At 37.5% G+C, this 20571-nt stretch overlaps 1 pseudogene; it reads left to right on the forward strand.

Moving 5' to 3' along the window:
* The window catches only part of LOC124959389 (leucine-rich repeat-containing protein 59-like), an 11219-nt pseudogene extending 5563 nt beyond the window's left edge, over positions 1 to 5656 (forward strand).
* Positions 5657 to 20571: the final 14915 nt, after the last annotated feature.

The following is a 20571-nucleotide window of genomic DNA, read 5'->3' on the forward strand; positions in this document are numbered from 1 at the left end:
GTTGACCAGACTGGTGCATCAAAGTAATGATGAAGAACATCGTGCTGATAAGCGCCCTGCTAATGATGATGTTGACACTGGTGAAGACACGAGAATTATGGGCGATAGTTAAAGCCTGGCCATATCCTTTACCGTTAACTAATACTTCCTCTTTACTTCCTCCATTGTTCACCACCAAGGCGGCTACAGGATTACCCACTACGTCTTTTGATCCAGATACTCACCTATATAATTTTTCCACTTTCTCCCTCCCTGGAACCTTGTGCTTTGATATACCTGAAGATAATGCTATTAGTAGTAATGACTTTAACCCTTGTATTGTTCTCCAAAAGCAGGTACAGGGTTTCTTTACATCCAAGGATTCTCCTGATGATTTACCCCAAGGCTATAATATGCTTGGTGTTCACTTTGGTAATGGTACACAAATAACCACATCAATGGAATATAGGGAAGGGGCAGCCACTTTGATTACAGGACTTATACCTCACAGATTACCACTTCCCACTAATGGATTTAAAACTCCTAGACTTTTTCCTCCATGTAAACCAAAATTTTCCACACTTCCTACCTGGACAGGTTGTCAAGATGCTGAGCAAGCAGCCCCAGTTCAACATGGATTTTTCTTCACACCAAATTTTACTTCTCAGCGCACTACTGATGACTTTCATGATTATGACGGCAAATTTGGCGGAAGGCGCACTAACCCCTTTGATAATTGGTTGCTATTTACCTCGACTTCAGGATATACTAACTTACAACCCTTTTTTGCTCTTAAAGGAGGTTCTTTCAGACAATGCGAATGGACTTCTAAGAAGTGGACTGGAATTGACAAGAGTGGAGCCTAGACTACTACTAATTGTACTCAAAATCTTTCATTCTTGTCCACCCCAGTCTGTGTGTTCCCTCCTTTTATGTTTTTACTAACTAACACTAATAGCACAAATCTTAATTGCTCTCAATCTAGATGCTACCTTTCTCAATGTTGGAATGCTACCAATTTCTCCCAAGCGGTCATCATGCGAATTCCTACTTTTCTGCCTATGCCAGTTTCTGTTACAGATGATGAATTGCCAGTATTGCTTTCCAGAAATAAGAGGGACTTTGGAATCACCGTAGCAGTCATTACCACCATAGTTGCATCAGCAGCAGCAGCCGCCGCAGCAGCTGTAGCCTTGACGACATCAGTACAGTCAGCAACTAAGCTTAATGATGTGGTCCAGCAGACAGCTACTGCTCTGTCTACTCAACAAACAGTGGATCAACACCTAAAAGCAGGACTACTTTTGGTGAACCAGCGTGTGGACTTACTTCAAGAACAAATGGACCTTTTACAAGAACTGTTAAGCGTGGGGTGTATTTATCATCTGCCGGGACTGTGCATTACACCTGTAGCTTATCATAATCTTAGTTATGCAGCAAATTTGTCTAAAATCATATCTACTCAGCTACGTGCCAATTGGTCTTATAAATTTGATAATCTTACTGCCATTCTTAGATCACAAATTGTTAGCCTTAATTCTACTAGAGTTAATGTAGCCCCTATATCTGAAATGCAAAATTGGTTATCTTCTTCCTTCAGTTTTGTAAAGCAATGGGCAGGAATGGGAGCATTGTGTGTGTTTATGATCATTGCAATTATCTTCCTCACACGCTTTATCATGCGTATACGCCAAGTTCATGCCAGAGATCGCATCATTTTCCATCAAGCCATGATGGCCTTAGAGGCTGGCAGCTCTCCTCAAGTCTGGCTGAGCATGCTGGATCGGTAGTCAACGACGGGTAAGGAAGGAGGTAACCGCGTACCGACCTAAGACAGGAGCTGTAGCATGCTCTGCAGTTATCCGATGACGGGTAAGGACGATGGTTGACCACTCCGCCTAAGACAGGCACGATCCCAAGCCAGCATTCTTTTAATAAATAAAAAAGGGGGAGCTGTCGGGGTGCCGCGGACCCCCAGCCCTTCGGCGTGGCCAATATGGCGCCTGGCAAGGTGCCAAGGAAGTGCTGAGAACAAAACCAGGTACCTCCAGCAGACTAATACTCTCTGCCAACAAGTGGCGTATTTTGAGGAAGTTAATGTGATTGTTCATGGGTCCTCGTGGACACTGCATGATTGCTATATCCACACTATTATGCTCCATTACTGTCCATGCTTTTCCCTCGTGATCTATAAGCTGATTGGTTGATGTATGTAATGTAAGGTGCTTGCAAGAGCGGCCAGTGCTGGCCAGCCAGAAGAAGCAGACTGCAGAAAATAAAGAACTTGCCCTGATCCGGTTTCGTGTTTCTCTGCGGGCAGGGGACGCGATATCCAAAGATTCTTGCACTATCTAACACAGGATATTGTGCAGGACACCTCATATCTAAACCATAACAATCAGGAAGAAGGGAAGGATGTTCTCTCTCAACACTTCAACATTGTACTCAATAGTAAGACAAGAAATAGAAAGTTTAGAAGAAATAGATGATATAAAGCCATCCTTCTTTGCAGTTGTCATCATCTATGCAGAAATCACAAATACTTCTACAATACTCTGGAACCAATAAATTATCAGTGTGAAGTTGAAATACAAAAAAATAATGTGCAAATATCAATGACTTTCCTATATGCCAGCAATACACAAGCCAAAGTTTAAGTTATAAAAATAGCAGCACTTACTCTAGTATGTCCCAAAATGAAATACTTGAGTATTGCCTTAACAAAATATGTACAAGACCTCCAAGAGAGAAACTACAATGCTCTGATGAAAAAAGGAAGTAAATGAAAACTTACCCCTGCTAATGCACAGGAAGACTCAACATTATCAAGATCAGGTCTTCCCAGGTCTATGTTTTATACAATCCAAATATTTATGACCTGATTTGATAGATGTTAACAACTAATTACCAAGTTTACATACTGAGGCAAAGACACAGGAGGGATAGCACCATGCCCAGGAGGGCAAATTTTGAATAACAAAATTGGACAATGAACCCTACCCAACATGAAGACTTGACACAAATCTATGTAATCCAGACTTGTGGTATTGCTGAAAGAGTGCAGGAGGAGATCTCCAAAGAGAAAAATATCATTGCCCAATTTAAAAGTTTCTCATGTACTAACATGCTCTTAACACACAGTTAGCAATGATGCTCTGTATTAGTCAAGGTTCTCTAGAGGAACAGAACCAACAGGATGTATGATTATAAAAGGGGGATTTATTAGATTGGCTTACACAACCAAAAGCCAGATAGTCCACCAAGGTTGTCTGTAGGCTGGAGAGCTTGAAGAACCAGTAGCTATGCAGTCCAAGAGGCAGAAGTCCCAGAACAAGAGGGATCAACAGTGCTACCCTAGTCCAATATCAAGGATTCTGGAAACTACCTGGAGAAACAGTGGAAGAGTCCACTTTGGAAGAGTGAAGAAGCAAGTGTCCAATATGGTCAGATGATTTAAGCAACAATCAAGAACCCTTTCAAGAAGAGTTGAGCTTGCATCTGCATATGCTTCTCTGTTCTTCCAATGTTTATTCCTCCAACCCATCATTCTATTGGATGATGCTGCCCATGCTTAGGAAGGGTCTCCACTTCAGTTCACTATGCCACATTCCAGTCATTCCTAGACAGGCCTTCATTCACACACCCAGAAACCTCTTAATCATTGACATCTCTTAATCTAATCCAGTTGACAATTTAAATTAACCACTATAGTTGATGAACAATAAATGATGGACAATTACACAATAAAATATTTTTTTTTACTAAAAAAAATTGAAATGATAAGCCATGGAAACATATAGAGGGAACTCAAAATTTAATACCAAATAAACAAGTCAGTATGAAAATTTATGTGTTTGCAACCGTATGACTTTCCAGAAAATTCAAAAACTGTTGAAAAAAGTAAAAATTTCAGTTGTCATGAAACAGACAGAATTTTTAATTCAGTTCATCTCTTCTGTATGATACTATGAGGGTGAACACATCATTACATTTCTGTCCAAAATTATATAAAGTACAATTCCAAAAGCCAAAGAGAACCATATGTAAAGTAGAAACTCTGAATGATATCATTGTTGATTAATGAATTACAAAAGGACCTAATATGGTGTGGGAGGTTGATAGTGTGTACTACGGTTTAAATGTATCCCCCAAATATTATGTGGTAGAAACAATGCAGCAGTGTTGAGAGGTGAGACCCTCAAGAGTGGATTACACAATGGAATATTACTCCACCTTAAAGAAGAATAGAATTATGGCATTTGAAGTAAATGGATGGAGTTAGAGAATATCATCTAAGCAAGATAAACCAAAACCATCAACAAAAGAAGGCCAAATGTTTTCTCTGATTTGTGGAGAATGGAGGAATTTTAGATTGGGCAGAGGGGAGAGGGGGAAGGGGAGAAGGTATGGGAATGGGAAAATGTTGGAATGAGATGGACATTATTACTCTATGTACATGTATGATTGAACAAATGGTGTATCTCTACATTATGTACTATCAGAGAAATGAAAAGTTGTGCTCCATTTGTGTACAATGAGTCAAAATGTATTCTGCTGTCATGTATAATTAATAGAATAAATAAAGTAAGTAAACAAATAAATAAATGGGATTCATTGGCTGCACTGGTAAGAACGGGCCTGGGTCTAGGAGTGCCTCTGGCTGGAGACTCCCAGTGGTCTCCCAGAGGCAATTGTGGTAGAGGGCTCAGGAGGTGGTCAGTTGGATGCACATCTGCTGAGTGTCATGCTTTCAGTCTCACTCACCTGCTGGACAATCCCCCATAGCCGGGGTCAGTTCAGTCAGCATCACCGTGACCAAGGACAATGCCTGTAGCAAGGACAGGAAACTTTGCAACAAGCTGGATGGCAAGGAACTGGACCTGAGCCTCAGGAACCTGAATGAGGTCCTGGTCAATAGCAGGCTGCATTTCCAAAGGCCACTGTACTGGATCTGTCCTGCCATAAAATGAGTAGTGGCCTCACACACCTACTGAAGCTGGACTACAGTGAGAACAAGCTGCAGCTGCTGGCTGACTCTGACCATCTGGTCCACCTCCAACACCTGGATATGCTCAACAACAGGCTGGTCACCCTGCCTGTCAGAGTTGCACAACTCAAGAACCTGAAAGGGCTGGACCTGAATGACATCCTTTTCAACCCTATCCTGGCCACAGTGGCCAATGACTGTTGGATGAGAGGCAGTGTGAGCAGTGTGTAAACAAGGTGTCACAGCATATGAAGGCTGTGCAGGAAGATCAGGAGAGACAGGCATGAAGCCAAACAGAGAGCTAAGGAAGCTCAGGAGTCCGAACTGCAGAAGCAGGAAAAGGCACCAGAGAAGGAGCATCAGGGAAAGGAGTATGATGCTCTCAAAGCTTTCATGTGGGAGCAGGAGAAGGAACCCAAGGAGGAAGCACATGAGGTCACCAAATCCAAGTTTGGCTCCCATCGCGGCAAGTCACCTGTGGACTCACACTCAGTCCTGGGTTGTGCTGAAGCTGCTACTGCCACTCTTAAACTGCTGTGTGTGGTTGATGGACTGATTGCCTGTGGAGGAACCGCAATGCTGCAGCAACCCCTCCACCCCAGTGTGAACATCATCTATGACAACACTGTGCAGGGTCTGTGCTGCCACAAGATCCTCCAATGGGTCCTGCACACCAACTCCCAGCAGTGAGCTTGTCCACAGCACCTGCTGCCCCCAGGCCTTAGAGCTCAGATTCCTGTGGAATTGTCTTCTGCTGGACACAGCCTTTAGGACCAGACTTACCTGCCATCTTCAAACGGCTGCCAGTTAGTACTTGAGACCTCTGCTTTCTAAGACTTCTTGTTGTTCCTTTTTCAGGGTTCCATGGTGGAATGAAAAGAAATGGAAGGTGGGGAAGTATAGTTACCTACAGGCTTAAAGGAGTCACCTTGTGGTGGGGAGAGAGAAAACAGCTTTTTCTAGTTGTTATACTTAGTTGTGTAAAGGTAAGGCTCATTGCTACATAATGGTCAGCTATGACTACATTTATACTTTTGTGTCACAAACCCTTTCTTTAATTGATCCCTGGGTAGCCCATGCTGATCATGAGGCAGTGTGTTACTGGACTAGGGGACCACCATGCTCAGCAAATCCAGTCAAAATCAGGAATGAAGTTATCTGTTTCCTAAAGGACCTCTAAGTCATTCAAGCATTTTAGGGACTGTACAAAATCTGTGACTGTGAAAGGAACTTCACAACCGTCAGCTCAATGTAACTCCTGTAGGCAGAGTAGCTGAGGCCTTCCATAAGTCACCTGAAGTCTCCCAGATAGTCTAAAAAGAACCAGAATCCCACTCTGGTGTTCTTTCTTTCCTTAATATAATTTGGCCTCCTTTTAATGTTCAGAGAGAACAGAACTTACACCAGAATTATGTCTCAGCCAAAGTACAGAAACTTTCCTGTTAGACAGAGTCATGACTCACAATAGAGATCTCATGCCATCAAGGTCTTGGTCAGCTCCTGTGGAGTGTGTCCCAGGCTAAATGGCCTCCACAAAATGGCAGCAGGCACAACTCCTTGCCTCAGGTTCAGAGCATTAACTCCCTGATTGCCAGGAATTGAGGAGGTGGATCTCTGCAAAGCTGCATTGTCTGTGGCAGCTCCATCAGCAAAGGTGTGATTAAATACTTCAGAGGCAACCTGAACACTCAGCTTCATAGACACTGAAGTTAAGAACTGTTGGATTCTAGAACTATGACAGAAAGGAAGGAATGAATTGAAACTAGGAATTGAAGGGAAATAAGTAGCAACATGGAGCTGAAAAGTGGTGCATAAAACGAAAGTCTAGCACAAGCAAGGTCAGCATTGTCCATTCTCTATTCGCTTGGCTGCTAGATTGAGCATTTTCTTGTCTCTGCCTCATCTTTTCACAACACCTGGATGAAGCCATCAGAAGGACCATGTCTTGGTGCTCGTTCTCTGAAAACACCCAATTGCAAGTTCCTGCCTCTCCCCATGGTAAGCAAGAACTTGTCATAGTTGAGACATAGGACAGGGTCCAGTATTATAGCCTTGGTGGCTCTTCAGGGTAGCTCTGTCACTCATGACTGTTCTGATACTGGAAGAAAGGATGTTTCTCTCTCCTATCCCATGGATAGAGGTGCCCTACAGGTCCACAGCTTACTCAGAATCACTAGGCATTCCTTAGTCTTCCCCCAAGCTGCAGAGCCTTCAGTCTAAATGCTTTATAGAAACTAAACACATGACACATAATGATAAGATTATGAAAATACAGAAGTCAGCCTAGACATCAAAGTTCCTTTGGCTGGTTGAGGCAGCTCAGTGGCTGAGCCAACTTGCTGACTAGAGTTCATTCTGACTTGGAGATTTGATGCTGATTCTTTTGGATTTCTGCAATCATTAAATCCATGTCTGACTGATAAAAAAATAAAAATTAAAAAAGAGGGGATTAATCCACTGGATGAATGTTGTGGTCTTGGAGTGGGTTGGTTATCATAGGGGTGGTATGCTGATAAAGGTCAGTTCAGCCCTCCCTTGCTGCCTCATCCTTGCCTTCTTCTACACTTCCCCCTTTACCAAGGGATGGCACAGGCCCCAGACTCTCTCCAGATGTCGGTGCCAGGTTCTTGGGCTTCTCAGATTCCAGCACCATGACAAAATTATTCTCCATTCACTATGAATTCAGCAGTCTCACTTATTCTGTTAGAGCAGTAGAAAATGGACCAAGTGAGAAACTGTGAGTAGAAGAGATTTCATAAAATTCTCTGTGATTTTTGCTAAAATTGCTGTGAACCTAAAACTGCTTAAAAAAAATACATTTTCTTATTTTACAAAAGCAAGCTAGATGACCCAGGGCCTTCTGGATAGAACTGAGGTCCAAACAGATGGAGATACAAGGTGAGATGCAATGGTTGAAACATTTTCAAAGTAGCCTATTGTGGATTTTAAGCAAGATTACACATAACTCACAGAAAGGTGATTAGGGTTAGACTTCTTTATGATGTTGTAACTTGGAGAAAGTTATTTTAAACAAACCAAAGTCTCATTTTTTTTTCTGCAATGAGGGGATTAATATATAAATCAAGAAGATTTGATAATTCAACATAATGTTTAAACTCTTCACACAACATCAATCTGATACATAATAGTGTACACTATGATTTTCAATCTGTTTTTATAATGAGAGTATTAACCATGCCTGACTACTTCTCAATAAATCTAGAAATGAGTGGGATTATAATGACAAAAATGAGGGATTACACTCCATTTATGTGTGTTCTATCAAAATGTATAAATACATTCTACTCTCATGTACAACTAACTAGAACAAGTAAAATAAAATTACTTTTAAAGAAAGAATGAGATTGGTGGTAGAAAGCAACTATGACTTTATAATTGATACAGCTCCAAGTCCTATTTTTAAAGGTTATTTGGTAAAACTGTGTTAGAAATTAAAACCCCAAATATGTAATATGATTCAAATGAAAATTCTATTTATACAATGGGATGTGAACTGAGTGCCCTCAGGATAACTTAACATCAGTAGAATTTGTATTGTTTAAAAAGAAATAAAAGATCAAATACCCTTTAAAAAAAGTTAGAAAACCACACAATTAACAAAAACAAAAGTATTTTACAAGCACAAAATGAAATAAAAGAGGTCTCACCATTAGAAAAATTAATTAGAGCTATTACATGTTTTACATTACTGTAACAAATACCTGAGTTACACCAACTTAATAAGAGAAAAATTTTATTTTGGCTCACAGTTTTGAACTTTCAGGCCATGACTAAGAAGTGGTCTCTTTGTTTTGGACCTGTGGTGAGGAGCATATCATGGTTGGGACCATGTTCTGAGAAAACTGTTTTCATCTCAAGAATATAAAAGGAGAGAAAGCAAGAGATCAGTTTCCACAAGCCTCTTCTAGAACCTGTCTCCACATGACATAAAAACTCCCACAAGGTTACACCTCTAAAAGTTTCAACCACCTTCCATTAGCACCCAGCTGAGGACTAAGTTTTTAACAAATGAACTTGTGGGGAACACTCTATATTCAAATATCTAAGGACTAGCTGGTTGGATAAAAAATAAGAACAATATGAGAAATGAGTAATCACTCTGTATTCTAATTACAAAAAATAATGAAGGAGACACAGATTTCAAAATTATAAATGACACGAAGAATACAAAGAAAGTTTTTCTAAAAAATTTAGAAGTTTTACCAACTCTAAAAAGTACTGGAATCTAGATTAAGTAAAATAAATTGTCATCTGGATTAAATGAATGATTCCCTAGGAATCTGCTAACTATCCAAAACTTTTAATACAGACAAAACTTGTCAATGCAGACAAGTTTCAATAAGGGGTACATGTCACATATGAAATGATCAATGACATTGGTGTCACATAATGGGAGCCCATAAATAGTGCCCAACTGAAATACTGAGTGCACGAAAACCTCCCACCTAGGAAAATTTTAATATATACCTTACATTGTGCTTAAAGTGTATTTCTAGGAGCAGCATATAAGGCAGTCTTAGATTTCTTTCAGAGCCTGTGATCTCTGCATTTTAAGGCAGACCATTTACATTGATGCAACTCTTGGTATGGTTAATTTTAAACATATCATTTTTTATGAGTTCTTTATGTTGTTTATTCTTTGCCATTTTTATAATTCTTTTGGATTATTTATTGTCTCTTTTCCTTTTGATTTTCTTATCTTATTAAGCATAAATATTTATTTGAGTTGTGGGGATTTGGTTAAATTTCCACAATATGGCTTCATTACTATTAGTTTAGTAATTATATGTTAAAGATATTTAAGGAGGAAACTCATATATTTGTTCATATACTTTTATTTCTGGTAACCACTTTTCTGTTCACAAACTCATATTTCCACATGGTATCATTTTCCATCATCTGAATTACTTCCTTTAACATTTTTAATGTCTTCATTAGTGCATTATAGTTATGGGATATATTTTTGTGATGAGAACACTTATCTACCCTCTTATCAAGTGTCAAGCATCTAATATAGTATTAACTATAGCTATCATGCTATAGTTATCATGCATGATAGATATAGTCAATAACAGAGCATAAATAACACAGATCACAGGAGACATTTTCCAGTGTAACAAATATTGCACTTTTGGAACAACATCACTGTCCCCTCAATTTCCAGCATTTGCTCTCTGCCCCAGGGTTGTGGCTTTTTTGGATTCTATAAATAAATGATATCATGCAGTAGTTGATTTCTATGTCCAGTCTTTATCACTTAATATAATGTCCTCCAGTTTCACCCAGGTGGTCACAAGTGATAAGACTCCTTATTTTTCCAAACAGTTTGCTACCTGCATATGAGACGAGTGTTGAGAGATTCTGATGAGGGAAATGTAGATTTCTTCAATTTACCATGTTGTGTGCATTCTAATTTTAATGTTACTTACTGTTAAGTATTCCATTGTTACATTACCAACTATAATTTCTGTATTAAAATTTACAAATGGAATGGAAATCAAATGAAGGTATTTATATAGCATTAAAATTTTTAAACCTTATAATGAGGATCAACATAAAAATAAGTCTAAAAATAAGCTGGAGAACAGCAAAGTGAGGAATAAGAATAAAATAAATGCAATAATTAAATAACATCAGTGCAATGATTCGAAAATTTTATTCATTAATTTAGTGCATATTTAAACACTCTACTACATGTGCATGAGAACTTTCTATTAGACAAGACATTATAGAGTTTACATTACAGTAGGGAAATTATTAGAAGTATGACCACATATTTGATGCTTTTATTGTATTTACCAGAAATACATTGGAGGGAAAGTAAGTTAGAATCAGTTTCACAAATGTTATGCTTCCTAAGAAGACAGTTTCATGGTAAAACGACTCTCCCCATAGAGGAAAAATCTCTCATGTCCTACTTAATGTCACTTTTGCTCACTAGAGTTTCTCAGTAGATGACGGGGTTCAGCATGGGGGTTATGACTATGTAAAACACACTCAATGAATTGTTAATGGGGAAAGTCTTAGCTGGTCTTGCATATATAAAAATACAGTGTACAAAAAGAAGACAATCACAATGATGTGGGAGCCACAGGTGGAAAGAGATTTCCGCCTCCCTTCCTGATTCAGGTTCTTTAGAGAGGCAAGATGGCAGCATAAGACATGAAAAGAGCAGAAACACAGGTGTGCAGATGAGTCTCCCATTGGCCATCACCAAAAGGCCAATGTCACAGGTGTCAATACAGACAAGCTTCAATAAGGGGTCCATGTCACATATGAAATGATCAATGATATTGGGGTCACAGAAAGGGAGCCCAGAAATAGTGCCCAGCTGAAATACTGAGTGCAAAAAGCCCCCCACCCAGGAAACTACCAGCAACACAACACACAGTGATGGCCTCATCATAAACAAATAATGTAAGGCCTCACACATGGCCACATAGTGGTCATAGGCCATCACCAAGAGAAGAAAGAACTCTGACCCACAAAAAATGTGTCCTGTAAATAGCTGAGTTATACAAAACTCAAAGGATATGATATTTTCACTTAAGAACAAGTTGGAAATCATTTGGGTAGAAATGACTATAGAATAAATGGCATCCATAAATGATAATGCAGCAAGAAAGAAGTACATTGGTGAGCCCAGGGTCTTACTGAAATTTATGGTCATAAGAGCAGATTTACCCCCATGTCCAAGATGTAGAAGAGCAAGAACATTTCAAAAAGCACTTTCTGCTCCATTGAATTCTGTGTGAAGCACAAAAGGACAAAGTAATTTACATTGTTCCTCCATTCCATCTAATCTTTTATTGTTGCTGATTTCAGATAGTAAAGTAGTTCATCTATAAAACCATGAAAAATCTTTAGGAGTACTATAATCCCAATCTTAACTCATTCATCCTCTGAAATATGTATAAGAAGCATCAACTTTTGTCCAGCTTTCTACTGCACATATCAGTAATGATGAAATAAGATGGTATTTCCTACCCTAAGTGAAGTGATGGAATCAGGATTTATATGACAACATGATCATTCTCATAAGTGTCTTATTTGTATCATGCTATCAATTCACAGTGCTGGAATTTATAAATCAACTGAGTTATGGTACACCTCTCACAGGAACCCATAATTGTATATGAAAAGTAGATGTGAAATAACAAGAAATGAAAAATTGAATTCATGAGAAAATGTATTTTCACACATTTTCTTGCATTTCATGAGAAAATATATTTCATTATAAACACATGGTGTCAAAAAGGTGTAATACCAAAGATTCACTTTAGGTCATTTTCATATTAATAGTGGCAAAAATAACATGTAAAACTCTAGACCAAATGTCAGTATATTCATTACTGATTCTATGACTGTAAATCAACAACAATGGCAGCTTTTCGTCCAATTTCCACTCATCTCTCTTATCCCCTGGACACCTCAACCAGAAGCACCTTACCATTCATATTTCTAGGTGTGTTCTGCTCTGATTATGTGCATGTCCTCCAGCACATGAAGTGCCTTCTGAACAGTTCTCCTTTTCTCTTTCACAACCCTCACTACAACCACCTTCTGATGTTCACAGTTGCACCCACAGTCTCTTTGAGGCTTTTTCTATTATGAATCACAACTGTCCCCTGAATATCTACCCATTACCCAATACCAGAGCTACAACCACAGTGATAGGTATTTTTGTAGCTACACCTCACTTTCCAGTAGCAAAATTCATGTACTTTTGTGAGAGCTGCTGTAACAAAGTATCCCAAACTCTTTAAGAACAGAAATCCTTTGTTTGATAGTTTGACGTGCTATAGATTCCGAATCACCATCTGTGCTGTATTGATTTCTTCAGAAGATATTGAGGAAAAGCAGAGTCTCAGGCTTTTCTCCTTAGCTTACAGATACCACTTCTGTGTCACGTGTCTCTCTCCTACATCCAAATATCCCTTCTGACAGGCCATCAGTCTTATTGGAACAAAGACCACTCTAATGAAACTTTTTTAATTTGTTGACTTCTGCAAATACCCTACATACAAAAAAGTCACATTATGTGGTAGTGGAGTTTTGAAACAACATAAATTTGAGGAAGATGTGGAAGGAAAAGAACAAAACAAAACAGTAGTTGTTTCATGTGATCCAATGTATGACCAATAGCTATCATGCTTTCAAATATCCTCCCAAGTTGCTGAACCCTTCTTTTAGGGTCTTTACATGCACTTTTCTCCTTTTTCTAACCTGCAAATGCTCAAAGAACAATGAAATTGTCTTCACCACTGCCTATCTCCGAATTTAAAAGGGTTACTACAACTATTTAATTTGCAACACAAACTAGATATCCATATATATTACAAAAGTGAAGTTTTAATTTTTCATGATAAATCTGTTCCTTCTCAGGTTTCCTTTATCTAATATCATGGGATTTCCTTAGCACAGCTTTTTAGTCCCAGATCGGATAATAATAGACCTCCACTCATTATTCCTTTCATGTTACTTATTCATACACTTATAATATTTTGTTGACCTATACTGGGACACTCCCTTTCTCATATATTGCAGATTTCTCACTGCAACCTTCTATATCCCTGATGTACTGCATGAGCCACTTGCCACATCTACCTACATTCCTCTTAGATCCCAACAGGCCTATTTCATGAAGCAATACAAATTATCTTTTTAATCTTATTCAGATCATATCATTTCCTTGATTAAAATCCTGCAGGAGATTTTTGTCATGTGCTCAATATGTATTCATGGACTCCCTGACTTTTCTGCTCACTGTCTCACATCATCTCTTGGAATTCTCCATGATCATCCTCTCAAATTTTTCCCTAATGCTCAAACATCCATACTGATTTTGCATCACTCTATTTCCATCTGTTCTCTAGTAGACACTAACTTCTAAGACCAGAAATGATGACCACAACCTCTAACATAAAGATGAATATTGTAGAAGTTGTGTTCTATGTTCAATCTTTTATTTTTATATTCAACCAACTAGTGTGTATATAGCACCTACCTTCTATCACATCAGCCTAATAAGAAAAATTTTCAGGCATCCCAGAGTGTCCACAAACTCATTAAAATTCAGTCTGCACCAAGATTATGTATCTATTGGATGGAACCTCAGGGTTGACTAAGCAAACACCTTGTTACCTCTACTGTTCCAGATGAAGAACAAATCTTGGGGATAAAAAAAGGTTACAGAATTTATTCTTTAATTTTTAAATACATTCATGATGACTCTCATGTATAAACAGACCAGCCATTATCTTCCCACAGAAGTTTTGCCCAACATTTGTATTATTGCAAATTCAATGGATAAAATTTCTTATGCAATGAAAAATTCACATAATTGAAAATTCAAGTTTTTCTATTTTCAATTGTTAATGTCTTACTTTGGGAATCTTGTCTACAGTTTGAATGAGAACATTTTACTTCACTATTAAAGAGCAGGAAATCCCTTTTCAACCAAGAATACATGCAGAAGAAATAAATTGGTATTTTTCTTGTGGATATGTTTACAACAATACATCTATGTCTGTCCATTGCCTCCAGAGTCTTCTAACATTTGCAGAATATCATTACCAGCATTGTAGATGAATTTCAAATTAATTTCATGTTGAAAATAGAAAAATGAAAATTTTCCATAATAGAATAATTTCTCAAAAAAGGCAAACAAATCACATGTTCATGTAGGAAGATAGCACCTAACTTTTTAAAAAGTAATGTTTTCTCTGTAAGTTCTTTTCCAGTAACTTTATTAATAACTATCATTCAGCTCTGTACAGAGTGTCTGCTGCTGTTCGTATAGTCTAATACTTATGGGAGATATCAGGAGACAGCATTATCCTTCTTCATGTAGACAAAGCTTTAAACCTGCTGAAGCATCTGTTCAAACAATTATATCAAGCCCTTAAGAACAGCATTCCCTAACAAAGTTGAAGATCATTGTAGGCTTTATACCAAGAAACCACATTAATAGAGGATTCCTACAACTGGAATGTATCGAAGACTGATTCTTCTGTAATCACTTTCAATGGGAATTCCCACATGTTTATACCTCTAAATATGACAATAGATTGATCACATTATTATGATCAAGAAGATATAGCAAAAAAGTTTCAGGAACATAGGAAATTGACAAAACAATAATTGACAAAAATAATGTATCAGTTCATTTAATTTTTTCCACTGAAGATGAATTTACCACTTATTTCCACACTGCCAGATCAATTTTTTTTCCATTTATCTAAGAATCAATTTTCTATAACTATTTTTATGGGACTGAAAATATTTTTAAAAGATTTATACAGCTATAAAAACTTGATGTTTATGTATTTATTATTGTTTTAAGCAATGTTAGAACATCTATTTACTTCATATTTATGCTAGTAAATGGAGATATAAGAGGTGTTGAAAAATGATCATAAATAGGTTTCATCTGATTTATGTCTTGTCACACAGTTACAACATAATAATGGGAATAACTAAATACAGTAGATAGAACAAACTGATATCTAACACAAGACTAGAGCAAACACTTGGGGCATCACAGATATTGGGGATTTGAAATTATTAAGGATCTTTTCCAATAAGAGTAAACAGGACTTCCAATTTCTGGGTCAATGAAAATTCTCAACAAACTTTTAGCAAATTCAATCTGACAATGTGTAAAAACAGTCATGTACCATGACCAAATAAGATATATCCTAGATACATAAGGCTGATTTAGATTTCAAATATCAATTACAACAATGAATTAAGCCAAAGGATCAAGATGAAAAATCACATGGTTATATCAACAGTTGCAGTTAAACCATTTAAAAAAATTTGACACTCAACCAATACTGAGGGGAAGAATAAAAATGGACAATAAACAATGCCTAACATCGAGACAGTATAAACTATGAAATTAAGACAGTGTAGAATTGATGAAAAGAGTGGACAAATAGATCAAAGGATAGACAGAGATGTCAGTCACTTTGGAAAACTGGTAATTCCTTACGAATCTAAGCAAAATCACCACACAATCAAGTAAGTGAGCACCTTGGAGTTTATAGGAATGAGTCAAAAGTGTAGCCCTTACAGAGAGAGGCATTCAAATGTTTCTACAATCTTTGTTCATAACTGACAAAACAAAGAATCAACCAAGATGGATTTCATCACATGAATGTATAAACACACCATGGTCCATTCACAAAATAAAATATAATTCATTTCTTAAAAAGAAATGAGCCTCTGAGCAAGTAAAAGACGTAGAGGAAACTTCACAGTATATAACCTAGTGAACGAGCTAGTACGAAAAGGTTACATGTTGTATGGTCCCAATCATGTGACATTCCAGAATGTGCAACATCATGGGGAAAGTAAAAATATCACTAGTTGTCAGGGTTAGAGGGAGGGACATGAGTGGGTGGATCACAGAGGATATTTTCTTTAGTGAAACTCCTCTGTAATACCATAATAGAGATGCATGTCTTGTACATTTTTCCAAGTCCATAGAAAGGACCACACCAAGAGTCATGAGTGCATTCTGATGTAAAAAAAGAACTGTGAATGGTACCACCATGTCATTATTCATTAAGCAATTGTAAAATGTACCACAATGGTGTAGTAAGTAAATAGTGTCTTTATGTCTTAAATAATTCTCAAAATTTCATGATCTAAAATCCAGGCAACAGTGTTGAGAGGTGAGACCCTCAAGAGGAGATTAGTCCACTGGATTGATGTTGTTATCAGGAGAGTGGGTTGGTTATCACAGGAGTGGGGTCCTGATAAAGGTGAGCTTGACCCTCTCTTGCTGTCTTATTCTTGTCCTCTCCTGTCCTTCCAACTTCACCATGGGATGATTTGGACCATCTCCAGATGCTGGGGTCATGCTCTTGGCCTTCACATTCTGAGTACTATGGACAAATTAATCTCTGTTCTTTATGAATTGAGCAGCCTCAGTTATTCTGTTACAGCAGCATAAAATGGACTAAGGCAATGAGGGATGCTGAGTTACTAGGGACAGAGGTTACATAGGAGGTCTAGGGAATTTGTGCTCAAATAGCTTTAACTCTGAAACTGCTTTAAAAATAGAGTTCATTAAGTTTAAACATAAAATTCCTGAGAATTATTCAGTTTCAGGAAGCACCCAAACACCAGAAGATGAGCTAGCTGACCCAGGGACCTATATTTGGACTTGGAGTTCAGTCAGACCAAAATATGAAATAAGATGGAACAATCATACCATTTTGAACATACAGAACAGGACTGCAAAGAGGTTGAGAGAATTGATTATGGTTAACTATCTTTCCTATAATTTTATAACATTGAGAAACTTATTTTCAACATGAAAGCATCATTTTTTTGTGAAATGAAAGGAATTATTACATTTGAAGTTTTGCTAATACAGAAAAATATGTGTAGACTGTTCATGCAATGTCTGACACACAGAAGTATGTAATACAATTTTCTTTCCTTAAATGAGAATATTAAACATGCCTGACTTCTCCATTTAAAATAAATCAAGAAATTAGGGAGAATGTGAATAGAAGCCAACTGTTATGTTTTAGTTGTTAGAACTAACAATCCTATTTTTAAAATCTCTTTTGTGAAAGAGGTAATTGAAATCAAAATTCTACAATGCAGAAAATTCTTCACAGGAAAACGCTCTCTGAAACAAAGGGATACTATTGCCAGTTCTCAGAGGAAAATTTAGTCTCCAGTGTTTGCAATATTTGAAAATTAAGGAAGGGATCAATAAATTTTTAAAACAAAAATGTTAGGAAAAAAACATATAATTAGTCTAAACTAAAATAGGTAGGAAAACAAAATGAGGATAAAAATGATTTCCTCCATTAGAAAAACCTTTGTGTTATCATACTGTGTGTGTTTGTTTTCCATTCCTGTAACAAACAACTGAGCCAAACCAACTTAGTAACACAATAGGTTTATTTTGGTTCACCGTTTCAGATGTTTTGGTCCATCACAATTTGGCCTCGTTGCTTTGGGTTTTTGATGAAGCCACACATCGTGGTGGGGAGCAAGATGCTGAAAAATTGTTCACCACACTTATGGGACATGAAAATGAAAGGGAGAAAGGAATCAGAGTCCCACAATCCTTTCAAGACCCTCACGCCTGTATTCCACACGAGAAAGCACCTGATACTTGTCTTCCTGAGTTTGGCTTAGTTTGGTTAACATGGTGATCTCCATTTTCATCTGTTTTCCTGCAAATGACACAATTTCACTCTTCTTTCTGGCTCATTAATACTCCTTTGTGCATATACACCACTTTTTTAATCCATTCATCTGCTGATGGTTATCTAGGCTAATTCCATAGCTTGGTTCTTGTGAGTATTGCTGTGATAAACATGGGTGTGTGTGGGTCTCTCTAGTGTGCTGACCCTGATTCCTTTAGATAAATACCAGGGAATGCTATAGCTGGATTTGATAGATCTATTTTAGGTTTTTGAGAAACCTCCACACAATGTTCCACAATGGTTGTAAGAATTTATATTCCCACCAACAAAGCATACAATTCTCCATTTCTCACATTCTCAGCAACATTTATTTTTTTTCTTTTCTTGATAATAGCCCTTATGATTAAGGTGAGGTGGAATGTCAACATAGTTTTTTTTTAATTCATTTTTATTGTAAACAAATGGGATACACCTTGTTTCTCTGTCTGTACATGAAGTAGAGGCATATCATATGTGTAATCATACCTTTACCTAGGGTAATAGTTTTTGATTCATTCTGTTTATTTTTTTCCTTCCCCCTCACCCCTCTCACCCCTCATATCCTTCTATACAGTCCCTCCTTCCTCCATTCTTGCCCCCATCCCACCCCCCATTATGTGTCATCACCCACTTATCAGTGAGATCATTCGTCCTTTGTTTTTTTTTGAGATTGGCTTACCTCACTTAGCATGATATTCTCCAATTTCACCCATTTGCCTGCAAATGCCATAATTTTATTATTTTTTATGGCTGAGTAATATTTCATTGTATATCTATAACTGTATAACAGTTTCTTTTTATTTATTTTTTTATTATTGTAAACAAATGGGATACACCTTGTTTCTCTATTTGTACATGGAGTCAAGGCATACCATTTGTGTAATCATAAATTTACATAGGGTAATGTTGTTTGATTCATTCTGTTATTTTTTCCCTTTCCCCCACCCCTCCCACCCCTCTTTTCCCTCTACACAGTCCTTCTTTCCGCCATTCTTACCACCCTCCTTATCCCTAACCCTAAACCTAACGCTAACCCCTCCCACTCCCCATTATATGTCCTCGTCCGCTTATCAGCGAGATCATTTGTCCTTTAGTTTTTTGAGATTGGCTTATCTCACTTAGCATGATATTCTCCAATTTCATCCATTTGCCTGCAAATGCCATAATTTTATCATTCTTCATGGCGGAGTAATATTCCATTGTATATATATATATATATATATATATGCCACAGTTTCTTTATCCATTCATCAACTGAAGGGCATCTAGGTTGGTTCCACAATCTGGCTATGGTGAATTGAGCAGCAATGAACATTGAGGTGGCTGTATCTCTGTTAGTATGCTGATTTTAAGTCTTTTGGGTATAGACCAAGGAGTGAAATAGCTGGGCCAAATGGTGGTTCCATTCCAAGCTTTCTGAGAAATCTCCATACTGCTTTCCAGAGTGGCTGCACTAATTTGCAACTCCACCAGCAATGTATGAGTGGACATTTTTCCCCACATCCTCGCCAATACCTATTGTTGCTTGTGTTCTTGATAATCGCCATTCTAATTGGCGTGCGATGGAAACTTAGGATAGTTTTGATTTGCATTTCTCTTATTACTAGAGAGGTTGAACATTTTTTCACATATCTATTGACTGCTTGTAGATCTTCTTCATCAATGTAGTTTTGATTACTATCTCCCTGATTGCTAATCATGCAGAACAGTTTTTCATATACTTGTTGGTTGTTTTTATTTCTTCTTTTGAAAAATGTATCTTTAGATCTTTTGCCCATCTACTGATTGTGTTATTAATTTTTTTTTTTTTTTGGTGTTGAGATTTTTTTCTCTTTGTTTCTTTATATATTCTGATTATTCATCTTTTTTTTGAAATGGTAGCTGGAAAGGATTTTTCTCCCATTCTGTAGGCTCTTTCTTCATGTTCTTAATGGTTTCCTTTGCTGTGCAGAAACCTTTTAAGTTAATGTCATGCCACTTATTTATTCTTGGTTTTATTTCTTGAAATTTAGGAGTCTTGTTAAGGAATTTCTTGCCTGTGACAAGTTGTCAGTGTTCTATGTTTGCTTATAGAAGTTTCACTGCCTCTTGTCTGATTTCTAGGTCTTTGATGTATTTTGAGTCCATGTTTGTGCAGGCAGAGGGAGGGATCTAGTTTCTTCTACATGTGGACAGTGTCACTTATTTAAATGGCTATATTTTTCACAACATGTGCACTTGGCATCTTTGTCAAGGATCAGATGTCTGTGTTTAAATGAATTTGTCTTTGGCTCTTCTAACCTATTCAATTGGCCTTCATATCTGTTTTCATTACCATGCTGTTTTTGTTACTGTACCTCTGTGGTATAATTTGAAATCAGTTGTGAT

This window comes from Sciurus carolinensis, chromosome 11 (genome assembly GCF_902686445.1).
Source record: "Sciurus carolinensis chromosome 11, mSciCar1.2, whole genome shotgun sequence".
Lineage (NCBI taxonomy): Eukaryota > Metazoa > Chordata > Mammalia > Rodentia > Sciuridae > Sciurus > Sciurus carolinensis.